The following is a 12,760-nucleotide window of genomic DNA, read 5'->3' on the forward strand; positions in this document are numbered from 1 at the left end:
AGAAATACATGTTTGCAGCTGTAAAAAAAAACCAAAAAAAAAAACCAGAAACTGCCGAGCTAAGAAAATAGTCACAGCACTCATCAGAAAAAGTGGAAGTGGAACATCTATGTCACACCGCAATCAAAAACATACGTCTTATGACTTTGACGTCATTAATCAGACCTGTGGTTAGCAAATTACAATTTTTTTCATGTGACCCTTTCTTGGAAATACAATTCAGTTTCTTGGCCCATTAACTGAACTGCAAACAAACTTTTTTTGTTGTTGTTGCAACAATGAAAATTGATTAACGTCATCTTTGTAGATTATTGCAAAAAGACATATTAAGAAGAAAATTCATGTGCAGTTTAATGTTCACATTAAATATGCAAAGGGCATGATTGCTGTTTTTGTACATATTTTTTTGTTAGATAATGGATGTAAAATGTAATTGGCTATTTTTAGAAAATCACATGCTTTTGATTACCAAATAGTATCGATTTCCAGAGAATGTCTTCAAACCAAAAAACCAAATATTAAAGCAATCGATGCATTCTCAGGAATAAGGGTGCTATAAAAATCTGTTTCCTTCTCTACAGTACAGTCTATATATATGTACTTCCTAGCACAGTTTTAGAACTAGAGGTACAGTGGGGCAAAAAAGTATTTAGTCAGCCACCGATTGTGCAAGTTCCCCCACCTAAAATGATGACAGAGGTCAGTAATTTGCACCAGAGGTACACTTCAACTGTGAGAGACAGAATGTGAAAAAAAAAATCCATGAATTCACATGGTAGGATTTGTAAAGAATTTATTCGTAAATTAGGGTGGAAAATAAGTATTTGGTCACCTCAAACAAGGAAAATCTCTGGCTCTCACAGACCTGTAACCTCTTCTGTAAGAAGCTTTTCTGTCCCCCACTCGTTACCTGTATGAATGGCACCTGTTTGAACTCATCATCTGTATAAAAGACACCTGTCCACAGCCTCAAACAGTCAGACTCCAAACTCCGCCATGGCCAAGACCAAAGAGCTTTCGAAGGACACCAGGAAAAGTATTGTAGACCTGCACCAGACTGGGAAGAGTGAATCTACAATAGGCAAGCAGCTTGGTGTGGAAAAATCAACTGTGGGAGCAATCATCAGAAAATGGAAGACATACAAGACCACTGATAATCTCCCTCGATCTGGGGCTCCACGCAAGATCTCATCCCGTGGGGTCAAAATGATCATGAGAACGGTGAGCAAAGATCCCAGAACCACACGGGGGGACCTGGTGAATGACCTGCAGAGAGCTGGGACCAAAGTAACAAAGGTCACCATCAGTAACACACTACAACGGCAGGGAATCAAATCCCGCAGTGCCAGACGTGTTCCGCTGCTGAAGCCAGTGCATGTCCAGGCCCGTCTGAAGTTTGCCAGAGAGCACATGGATGATACAGCAGAGGATTGGGAGAATGTCATTTGGTCAGATGAAACCAAAGTAGAACTTTTTGGTATAAACTCAACTCGTCGTGTTTGGAGGAAGAAGAATACTGAGTTGCATCCCAAGAACACCATACCTACTCTGAAGCATGGGGGTGGAAACATCATGCTATGGGGCTGTTTTTCTGCCAAGGGGACAGGACGACTGATCCGTGTTAAGGACAGAATGAATGGGGCCATGTATCGTGAGATTTTGAGCCAAAACCTCCTTCCATCAGTGAGAACTTTGAAGATGAAACGAGGCTGGGTCTTCCAACATGACAATGATCCAAAACACACCGCCCGGGCAACAAAGGAGTGGCTCCGTAAGAAGCATTTGAAAGTCCTGGAGTGGCCTAGCCAGTCTCCAGACCTCAACCCCATAGAAAATCTGTGGCGGGAGTTGAAAGTCCGTGTTGCTCGGCGACAGCCCCAAAACATCACTGCTCTCGAGAAGATCTGCATGGAGGAATGGGCCAAAATACCAGCTACTGTGTGTGCAAACCTGGTAAAGACCTATAGTAAACGTTTGACCTCTGTTATTGCCAACAAAGGTTATGTTACAAAGTATTGAGTTGTATTTTTGTTATTGACCAAATACTTATTTTCCACCCTGATTTATGAATAAATTCTTTACAAATCCTACCATGTGGATTCATGGATTTTTTTTTTCACATTCTGTCTCTCACAGTTGTAGTGTACCTCTGGTGCAAATTACTGACCTCTGTCATCATTTTAGGTGGGGGAACTTGCACAATCAGTGGCTGACTAAATACTTTTTTGCCCCACTGTAAATATGTCTTTAATATATCTTTGAAAACCAGGAAAAGTTCTTCTCATCAAAACTTTCCAGAAACACATTCCTAAACCTTGTGGAAAGCCTTCACAGAAGAGTCAAAGCTGTTATAGTTGCAAAGGGTGGTTTGACATCATGTTAAACTTTACGGATTAAGAATGGGCTATTACTCAAGTTCATATGTGTGTGAAACCAAATGGCCATCTAGTGTATGTGCACTGTGACAAGGCAGCGTTTTGCAGCTCGATTTACAGTGAGGAAGACTGAGACACAGTATGGTGGAAGCAAGAGGTGTTTATTTGCCCTGCCAATACGATAACATAAGATAAGATAAAATAAACCTTTATTAGTCCCACATGTGGGAATGTTTTTGTTCATGGCAGAAAGTACAAGTTAAGAGCAGTAAAAAATTAAGAAAATTAAGCAATAGAACAGGATAAGATAAAATAGAATAAAATACTATATACAATAGAATAAAGTACTATACAAAATAGAATAAAATACTTTGTTATATTAGGAAAATTGCACTAGATAATATTGCATATCAGGGAGATAGGGCGAAAGTGGGTTACCATTGTTTATTGGATGTGTGTGTGTGTGTGTGTGTGTGTGTGTGTGTGTGTGTGTGTGTGTGTGTGTGCGTGTCTGCACGTGTGTGGTGATCTGCAGATATCATGTTGTAGAGTCTGACAGCAGTTGGAAGGAAAGACCTGCGAAATCTCTCCGGCCCACACCGTGGGCCTGCCACTGAAGGAGCTGCTCAGTGCTGTCAGAGTCTCCTGCATGGTGGGAAATGTTGTCCAGCAAGGATGACGGCTTAGCCACCTTTCTCCTGTCACTTACTACCTCCACTGGATCCAGAGGGCATCCTAGAAAAGAGGTGGCCCTCCGGGTCAGCCTGTTCAGTCTCTTCCTGTCCCCAGCAGACCACACCATAAAAGATGGCTGAGGCCACCGCAGAGTCATACAAGGTCTTCCGAGTGGGTCCTTCACTCCAAAAGGCCTGAGCCTCTGCAGCAGGTACAGCCTGCTCTGTCCTTTTCTGTAGAAGCCATCTGGATTGTGAGTGCAGTACAGTTTATTGTTTAGATGAACACCAAGGTACCTGTAGCTATCCACAGCCTCAAGGTCCATACCTTGGATGTTCAGTGGTTGCAGTGGAGGATGTTTGTGCCTGCAGAAGTCCAGCTCCTTGGTTTTTCTAGTGTTAATCAGGAGGTAGTTCTGTTACCACCAGTCCACAAAGCCTTGGGTCAGCTCTCTGTACTCCCTGTAGTCCCCATCAGTGATGATGCCAACAATTGGCTATGGCAGACAATCACTGGCATGATTGCTGAGCCTTCTCACAGCACAAAAAAATCACTCTCCTGTCTAATGACCACTGGCAGCCTTAAATACTCTCAGCTGTTAAGGACTAAACCATTATTTTACTTTCAGGTGAGTTTTGGCAGACCTACGATGTGGTCCACTGCAACAACTTGTCAAATCAAATCAGTTTCTGGCTGTTGAGGGCCCAGCCCCCGAATGTCAGCAGAAAAACAAAGACAAGATCACAACATTAGTCACTACGTACGGGTTTGTTCCTCAAGCAGGAATGAACTCTTAAACTATTATTCACCTTATACCTCAAAGTTAATAGCGAATAGCTTTATTCATCATTATTTTTGTTTTGTTTAAATAAATTGCATGAATAAATAAATAAAAGTGGAGTATGTAGAGAATGAAACTCACTTGACAACATTCTGGAGTTGAAATATTACATCACGGTACCAGTTTTACTTTAACAGTAAATATTGAACTTGGATAAACCAGCTGGCACATCTAAAAAAAAAGACTTAGCATTGTATGGGCAAGATCACCTTTTCATAGACCAGTGGTTCTTAACCTAGGTTCGATCGAACCCTAGGGGTTTGGTGAGTCGATCTCAGGGGTTCGGCAGAGCCTCCGCCGTGACATGCATGGCTCATTTTGTGCACCAGTAAAAAACATATCTATGTCTTGAATTTGAAAAACATATTTTATTTTTCACTAAAGAGGGGTTCAGTGACTGCACATATGAAACTGGTGGGGTTCGGTACCTCCAACAAGGTTAAGGATGTTATGGTTCAAAATATTGGGGATGGAGACAAGAGAAAAACCACAATAACAACACTGGTCCGGCCGGGTCAAGTCAAACGATGATTTTAATGGTCACACACGTGGGAGATGGAAACTGAATGCAGACAGCCTCAGATCTCATCACAAAAAACACATCTCCATAGTTTTGTAAAAAATCAGGGTATTAGAACGCCCTTTCATGCGTAATGACAGGTGTTATACAATCAATGTTGACAGTTTTATTTAACACAGAAAAATAACATTGTCGCCTTCCCGAGAGCAGACGCTGACTGCCCCCGTCTCCTGGAGCCATCCGTCCCCTGCTGAGACACAACATTGCAACTACAAGGACTTCCACATTGATTAAGACGATCAGTGTGTATTGCTCTAAAACAAGTGTATAATACTAAATGAATAATGCTTGGTCAGCTACCACTACTTAAAACATAACAAAAAGCATAACTGAGCACAAGATCACCAAGAATAACATCGTATAAGTGCTGTGTAAGCATGTTTGCATTTAGCCCTCTGCACTCAAAGTCAAAACCTGCAATATATCAGTCCGGACCATCACGCCGAACGAAGCTTATGACCTTCAAAAGACCAAGTGCCAACTCATCATAAGCACAATTGCAAGGTGTGTCTGAAATTATTGAAACCACTCTTTTGAACAAAAGACAAACAAATTAACAAATCTTCTAAACGCTATTCAGTTCATTTCAATCATTAATGATTAAACATGAAAGTGATGATTTATGCTTTTCACTAATTCTCTAAAAAGCCCGGAAACTGACTCAGGTATTTAATATTTTAATCAATGTCGTTTAATTAACTACCACTTTAAACTTAGCAAAAAACATAATTGAATAAAAGACCACAAAGAATAATATGATATCAGTGGTATGTAAGCGCGTGCTGCCCTCTATGCTCGAAGCCTTTCCCCTCCATAGATCAGTCAGACATTCACGCTGACTGTAGCTTTTAACCCTTAATTAACTTGAGCACAACTCTAGAATAAGCAACAAACTGCAATATGTATAAGTTGATCATGGTCACATCTGCAATGAAAGATCATATTATTATTCTGGTACTTATAAGTAAAAGATCAAACTAGAGTTATAACAATCACTGTAATACAAAGGCTAATGTAAGGTCAAAAACTTCAGTATATATTTAATGCAAAGCTGGTTATATGATTCTAATGAACTAATAGTGCCATATTAAAATAATGAAACTAGAAGAGGAAAAAACATCCCCTTTTTATTCTACAAGAACCACTGTCATAGACAAAACAAATCCTATTCCTGAGCCTGATGAATAGGTTTCACTTGGCACATTTTATCTTGTTAGTCTGGCTGTGTAATTTCAAATATGTACAGTGCATGCCTTTGTGTGTGGGCTGAGGCATCCACACAAAGGCATGCACTGTGTACAGTACACATACTTTACGAAGTTTAAGTTCAATGAAAGTTAATAAGAAAAACGTGCTCTTATTTTCTTGTTTTAAACCAAAGGGATTTTGAGGCTGAATTGGCCATCACATACGTGTTCTAAAATTGTTAGTCTGAACTGAAAATCCACTCTCAGATGCTTGCTTTCCAATACACATTTGTAATGGTTAAGTTCAATTTTAACAATAAAGGCCTGTTAATTTGCAGAAGCTTGTATTGCAAGAAATACATTTAGGTGATTAAAAAATTCCTTACAATGCCCTGACAAAGCATAAATACAGGTTCAGCAGCCTGCTTATGTCATCAAACGTCAAACTGGAAGAGAAGCAAAAAAAACCCCCCAAAAAACAAAACCTGAAATGTGTCTGTGAGTTTCTATCTACTCTGAAAGCATGCCATGGTCGTCTTTGATGATGTAATCCTGAGGCTCTTCTGATTTCTATTATTACTTTCACTGCCACCTACGCCAGATCTGTGGCATTTATGTGACCGAAAGGTTACACCATGATGCAATCTTCCATTAATCTGTCTGTTTATGAGCACTTTGTCTTTCATAACTTATTGTGTCCTATGAAGAACAAAGTGTCCTGACATGAGTCATTCCAGGGTTATTCTTAAGTACAGGATGAATACCCTGTTTACATTAACAAATGTATTCCTTGAACCTTTATACATTTTGTCACCTTACAACCACAAACTTAAAAGACCAACACAGTGGTAAGAAAAGAATACATGTTTTTTTGTTTTGTTTTGTTTTTTGCTTTTTGTTTTTTACATGCGAGCATTTGTATAGAATGACGTAAAGGTTGACGTTTGCCATGTAGGGGACATGGCAAAAATGGGCACAAAAGTTAAACCTTTGGGCATAAATGCAAAGCAATTGGTGGTGGTGGTGGCAGCATCATGCTCTTGGGGTGCTTTTCTTTAGCAGGGACAGAGAAGCTGGTCAGAGTTGATGGGAAGATGGATAGAGGCAAATACAGGGCAGGCCTGGAAGAAAACCTGTTGGAGGCTACAAAGGACTGGGAAGGAGATTCACCTTCCAGCAAGAAAATGATCCTAAACCTACAGCAAAAGCTGCAATGGAATGGTTTAAATCAAAGAGTATTCATGTGTTAGAATGGCCCAGTCAAAGTCCAGACCTAAATCCCATTGGATATATGTGGCAAGGTTTACAAATTGCTGTTCACAGACTCTCTCCATCCAATCTGGGTTTTTTTGCAATGAGGAATGGGCAAAAATTTCAGTCTCTAAATGTGCAAATCTGGTAGAAACATACCCCAAAAGATTTGCAGCTGTAATTGCAGCAAATGGTAGCAGGGGGGCTGAATACAAATGCATGCCTTGCTTTTCAAATTTTTATTTGCTTAAGATTTTGAAAACCATGTATTATTTTCATACCACTTCACAATTATGTGCTACTTTGTGTTGGTCTATCACAGAAAATCTCAATAAAAAACATTTAAGTTTGCAGTTGTAAGGTGACAAAATACGTAAAAGTTCAAGGGGTATGAATACTTTTTCAAGGCACTGTAGACACCAAACCTGTGCCTGAGTTTCTATTACCTGTTAAATGTTCTTTGGAAATCCTCATTGGATAATATAGTGATGAGTCTTCTGTCTCTTGTTACTTTCCCTGCTACTTACACATTGCCTGGACTTGATCTAACAGACAGTTTGGAAAGGGTAAGGCTGTTTGTGCAGATTTTTCAGCAAATGTAACTTTGTGCAGCAGATACAGCTACCAGTTATCCACTTACAATTCTTTTTTATGATTGTTTATTTTTATAGAATTAGATGAGTATGTATTCCCTATAAAAGTCTGTTAGAAGACTTCTGTTAATTTGAGTAGGTGCTAAATGCTGTGAATTATGCAAGTTTGACATATTAAAGGGCAAACCACCAGTAGGGCTTGTGCATAGACATGATTGCACAAGCTGCCTGTATGTCATCTCGTTGAGAGAAGTTTATTTTAACATAGTGCAGTGCAAGCTAAAAGGGTAATGGGAACCAAACCCTCCTACTCCCTTATAAATTGGCTAATGCTTAGAGAGTTCAAAATTAGCTATGCCATTTGTGATTTGTTAAATTGTCATGGATGCAATTTCATGGAAGCGTGCATGTACACACACACACACACACACACACACACACACACACAGAAACACACTCCTGGCTGTAGCTCAGGTCACCTACTGATCGGAAGGTTGGTGATTCGATCTCTGGCTACTCCAGTCTGCATGCCCAAGGATACCTTGGGCAAGATACTAACCCGAAGTTGCTCTCCGATGCATCCATCGGAGTGTGAATGTGTGTGAATGTGTGTGAATGTAGTTAGCAAAAAAGCACTCGGTTTAGTGTCAGTGCTTGTGAGTATGGGTGTGATTGGGTGAATGTATAGAGCGCTTTGAGTACTCCGGTAGAGTAGAAAAGCGTGATATAAGAATCGGTCCATTTACCATTTACACAGCTCTCAGTAGCCCTGCCCCCCAAGGTTCTTGTGTGTGCTGACATATCGCGAAATAAAATGACTATAGTGTAATTAAACAGTAGGAAAAGATGGGTGCACAGCACACCACAGCCAGCAAAGCCACATGAATTGCACTACCAACTGTTGTTCATTTTGTAAAGAAAAGAAAGTGAAGAAATTACTTGTGAAAAAGTTGTTCTCTATGGAATCCTGTGGAAAAATGAGTAAATCCCATCATCCTTGATATTTTCATGAAAAACAAGTCATACATTGTCCGTATGACCTCATCTGTCTCGCAAAATCACTAACCTTTGTAAAAAGGACACCACTACATCACAATTCTGATTGATTAAAGTGAAGTTACAAAACAGAAAGTGAAACAGCTGTAGAATTATTGATTGCTGAGCTAGTAAGATAGAGTCCAAATATTTGTTTGTCTGAAGCTACCGCTGGCCAAACTGACACATCAAAATATAACAATAAGTACTGATTGCTACTGATTACTCATTGGCAAACAATGTTTTAAAAAACACACCTAAAACACAAAAAATTATTAAACAACAGGAGAATGCTTGAGTATGGTAATACAAGCCTAAAATATTTCCAGAAGCCAGTTAAGCCTTGCTAACACTAATCTTTTAATGTTTTACTCATAAATGTAGATTTAAAGATTTAACTACATTCACTCCAGTGTGGTATAAAGTTATTGTAGATCCATGAATTTATTGTCTTCTAATTACAGTGCGCCTTTTGTCCCGTTTTCCTCCCCTCACCCTCAACTGGTCATGATAGATGGCTGCACTTGCTCAGCCTGGTTCTGCTGGAGGTTCATTCGTGTTAAAAGAGAATTTTTCCTTCCTACTGTTGCCAAAGTGCTTTCTCAAAGGGGTCATCTAATTGACGGGGTTTTCTTCGTTTCCTCTATAATTTTAGGGTCTATACCTTAAAATATAAAGCAACTTGAGGCGTTGTCCTAATGTTGTAAACCTGCTCAACATTTGGCAATAAAACCCTTTCTGATTCTGATTCTGTAGTGATTTGGAACTATATAGATAGAGCAGAATAGAACATATTAGAATTGAATAGGGAAAACCAGAGTTCTGACTCTCTTTTCACAGACATACAATTGTCTGTCCAACTTGGAACAATCCAAAGTCTACATGAACCACAAAAGAATAGAATTTTGTATAATGTTCGCTAAACACCCTCAAATATAATTAGATTTTAAGAGCAGAAAAAGGAGAACCAACAAAGGAGAGCAAAATATCTAAAGTGTTTATTTTAACTTGGAAGAGTGATCACAGGGAGTTTGATTATTATCAAGCCAAGCAGATAAGAGAACCATTTTTGAAGAGTTGTAGGACTCCACAATACAGTCAAACTGTGAGATACTTTTTTTTTTCTGACAATGCAGTATTTTATCCTTTTGCATAAAGTATTTTATTCTATTGTATATTGTATTTTATTATTTTTTATCTTATCCTATTCCACTGTTTTTCTTCATTTTTGCTGCTTAACTTTGCACTGTCCACTTTCTGCTGTGACACAACAAATTTCCCACATGTGGGAATAATAAAGGCTTATCTTATTTTATACTTGCTGCTGCCTATCTTGGCCAGGTCTCCCCTGAAAAAGAGGTTTTTAATCTCAATGGGATCTTCCTGGTTAAAATAAATAATTAATATTTTTTTAAGAAGTCTAGAAAATATCAATTTGAGCTTTTGGTTCCAAATGCCTGAGTCAGAAGAGACCTGACTCAGGAACACTGTTGTTGTTCCAAACTACTTCCACTTTTAGTTGATAGGACGATGTCTAGGAAGGAATACATTTCATAAACAAACTTTTTGCATTGACAGCATCTTATTACAGTACAACACCCACATTTAGGAGTAACAATTCTTTCACACATCTAAGGAGCTTGGAAAGCAAAGGATCTAGACTTCTTTAAGTTGCTTGAAGACGTTTCACGTCTCATCTGAGAAGCTTTTTCAGTTCTACGGTCACAATCAGCCAAGGTTTCGAGTGAAAGGTTACTTTGGGGCAGATTAGTGGATTAGGTGGAGGATCAATAGGGGGTCCATGACCCTCTTGGGGGACACTCCCATAGGGCTTGCTTAAAATCTGGGTTCGGGTCTTCCTCCCCTCACACTCAACTGGTGATGATAGATGGCTGCACTCACTAAGCCTGGTTCTCAGAGGTTTCTTCCTGTTAAAAGGGAGTTTTTCCTTCCCACTGTCGCTAAAGTGCTTGCTCATAGGGGGTCATATGATTGTTGGGTTTTTCTCTGTATCTATGAAGCGCCTTGAGGCGACTTATGTTGTGATTTGGCGCTATATAAATAAAACTGAATTGAATTGAACTCATTGTGAAATCTAGCCCCACACACACACACACACACACACACACACACACACACACACAGGAAATGTGATTTCCTGAGGTCAAATGGCCCAGGATGTGAGTAGGCGTTAAGGCATCTGGAAAGGGATCTCATGACTGGATGGCAGACAGTTGGTGTCGTAAACCACCGCCTCTGTTCAAAGATGGTCATTCACAGTGGACATAGATGGCTTCTTTCACTCCTCTTTCAAACCATCTGTCTTCTCTGTTCAAAATGTGAACATTGGCATCCTCGAAGGAGTGACCTTTTTCCTTTAGATGCAGATGGACTGCTGAGTCTCGTCCTGTCGAGGTGGCTCTTCTGTGTTGTGCCATGCGTTTATAAAGTGGCTATTTGGTCTCTCCAATGTAAAGGTCTGAGCATTCCTTGCATCATTTTGCCACAACTATTTGCAGAGTGCCTTTCTAGAGACTCAAACATAACTAGCTAATTGACTGATACCCAGTTCATAACTAGGTGGGGTCAACTATTCCACAACAAATTAAGGAAATACAAGAGCTGGAGTGATTTTCAAGCATTTGATAGCTTATCATTTGATCATTCAAGATGAAATCGAAGGAAAGGAATGCACTGCCCAGCTCACCAACTTCCAAAGGCCTGGAAGAGCATAGACAGCCACTGTATGATTGCATACTTTGTTCCTTGGTTAATACAAACATCTTCATAACATCTACTCATATTCTCTGCTTTTGAGACCCCGAAAAAGTACAAAAATTGTTGTAATCCCCAAACAGTTAAGAAAATACTTTTGGCAATGTTGTAAAGTTTGTAGAGTGAAGATCTCAGGTGCAGGCTCATAGGCAGGCAGGGATTAAATGGAAACAGCTCTTTATTGAAAGCGACCCATATTTTAAGCAAGCCCTATGGGGGTGTCCCCCAAGAGAGTCATGGACCCTCTATTGATCCTCTACCTACTCCACCAATCTGCCCCTGTCACGGTCCGTGGAGATAGACCGTGTGGGAATGTGTGTGTTGGACCCAGACGCGAACACAAGGGAAGATGCAGGAGTGGATTAAACAAAAGCGAGCCTTTTATTATGGCTGATAACGGAACAAACCAGAGCGAGGGCAGTATGAGGGTAATAGTTCAAACAGAAAACCTAAACTGGACATAAACTAAGAAAAAGCTATGGCTGGAGATACGGAACACAGGGGGTGGTAACACAGACGACGCGACACAGACTACATGAAACACAGAGACTAAATACACAAGAGGGATGATCAGGGGAAGTGGCCACACATGGGAACACAGCTGACACAGATAAACATAACAAGACATGGCAGGAGTAAACAACACTGACGGGAGACTGTCAAAGTAAAACAGGAAGTACACAGGTGCAAACAGGAGGAGAGAGAGAGCACGGGCATAGTGGGCTGGGGAAACATGGAATGAAACAAGGAGGGGAGATGAGGGCTCACAGATACATAGAGGGGCACACAGGGGATAAAAGTCACAAGGGGAAGTCAAATAAGGAACACCACAACAGGACAACTTAGGAAACATGGCCTAAATAAGGAACGAAATACAAAAATACAAGAAACTAAGAATACTGGGCCCACATGGCCCAGGACCATGACATCCCCAAAGTAACCCTTCACCTGAAACCTTGGCTGATTGTGACCCACACTCATTTTTAAACCTTGGCTCATGTGATTAGGTAGAGGATCATTAGGGGGTCCATGACCTTCTTGGTGGGACACTCCCATAGGGCATAAAATCTGAGACTTTCCACCAACTGAAAAAGCTTCTCAGATGAGAGGTGAAACATCTTCAAGCAACTTAAAGAAGTCCAGATGCTTTTCTTTCCAAGCTCCTCAGACTGGCAGCTAAGAAACTACAAATAAACTTAATGGCTAGGATGCATGTAGGCAGGGAACAGGCAGCATGTTTGTAAGGTTGACGGGATGATGTAAGGTTATTAGTGAGATGTGAAATGCAAAGGAACACAGCTAGAACTACATGGGGAAATGAGACCAGGGAAAGTGAAAAACTCTAAACGCACAAGACGAAGGTTACAAAAATGAAAGAGGAAATAACTAAACGGGAACATCATAGATGGAGACAATACACAGGGAACACTAGTAAGGCAAGGTAAACT

Source organism: Aulonocara stuartgranti (genome assembly GCF_965226115.1).
Source record: "Aulonocara stuartgranti genome assembly, chromosome: 12".
NCBI classification, from domain to species: domain Eukaryota; kingdom Metazoa; phylum Chordata; class Actinopteri; order Cichliformes; family Cichlidae; genus Aulonocara; species Aulonocara stuartgranti.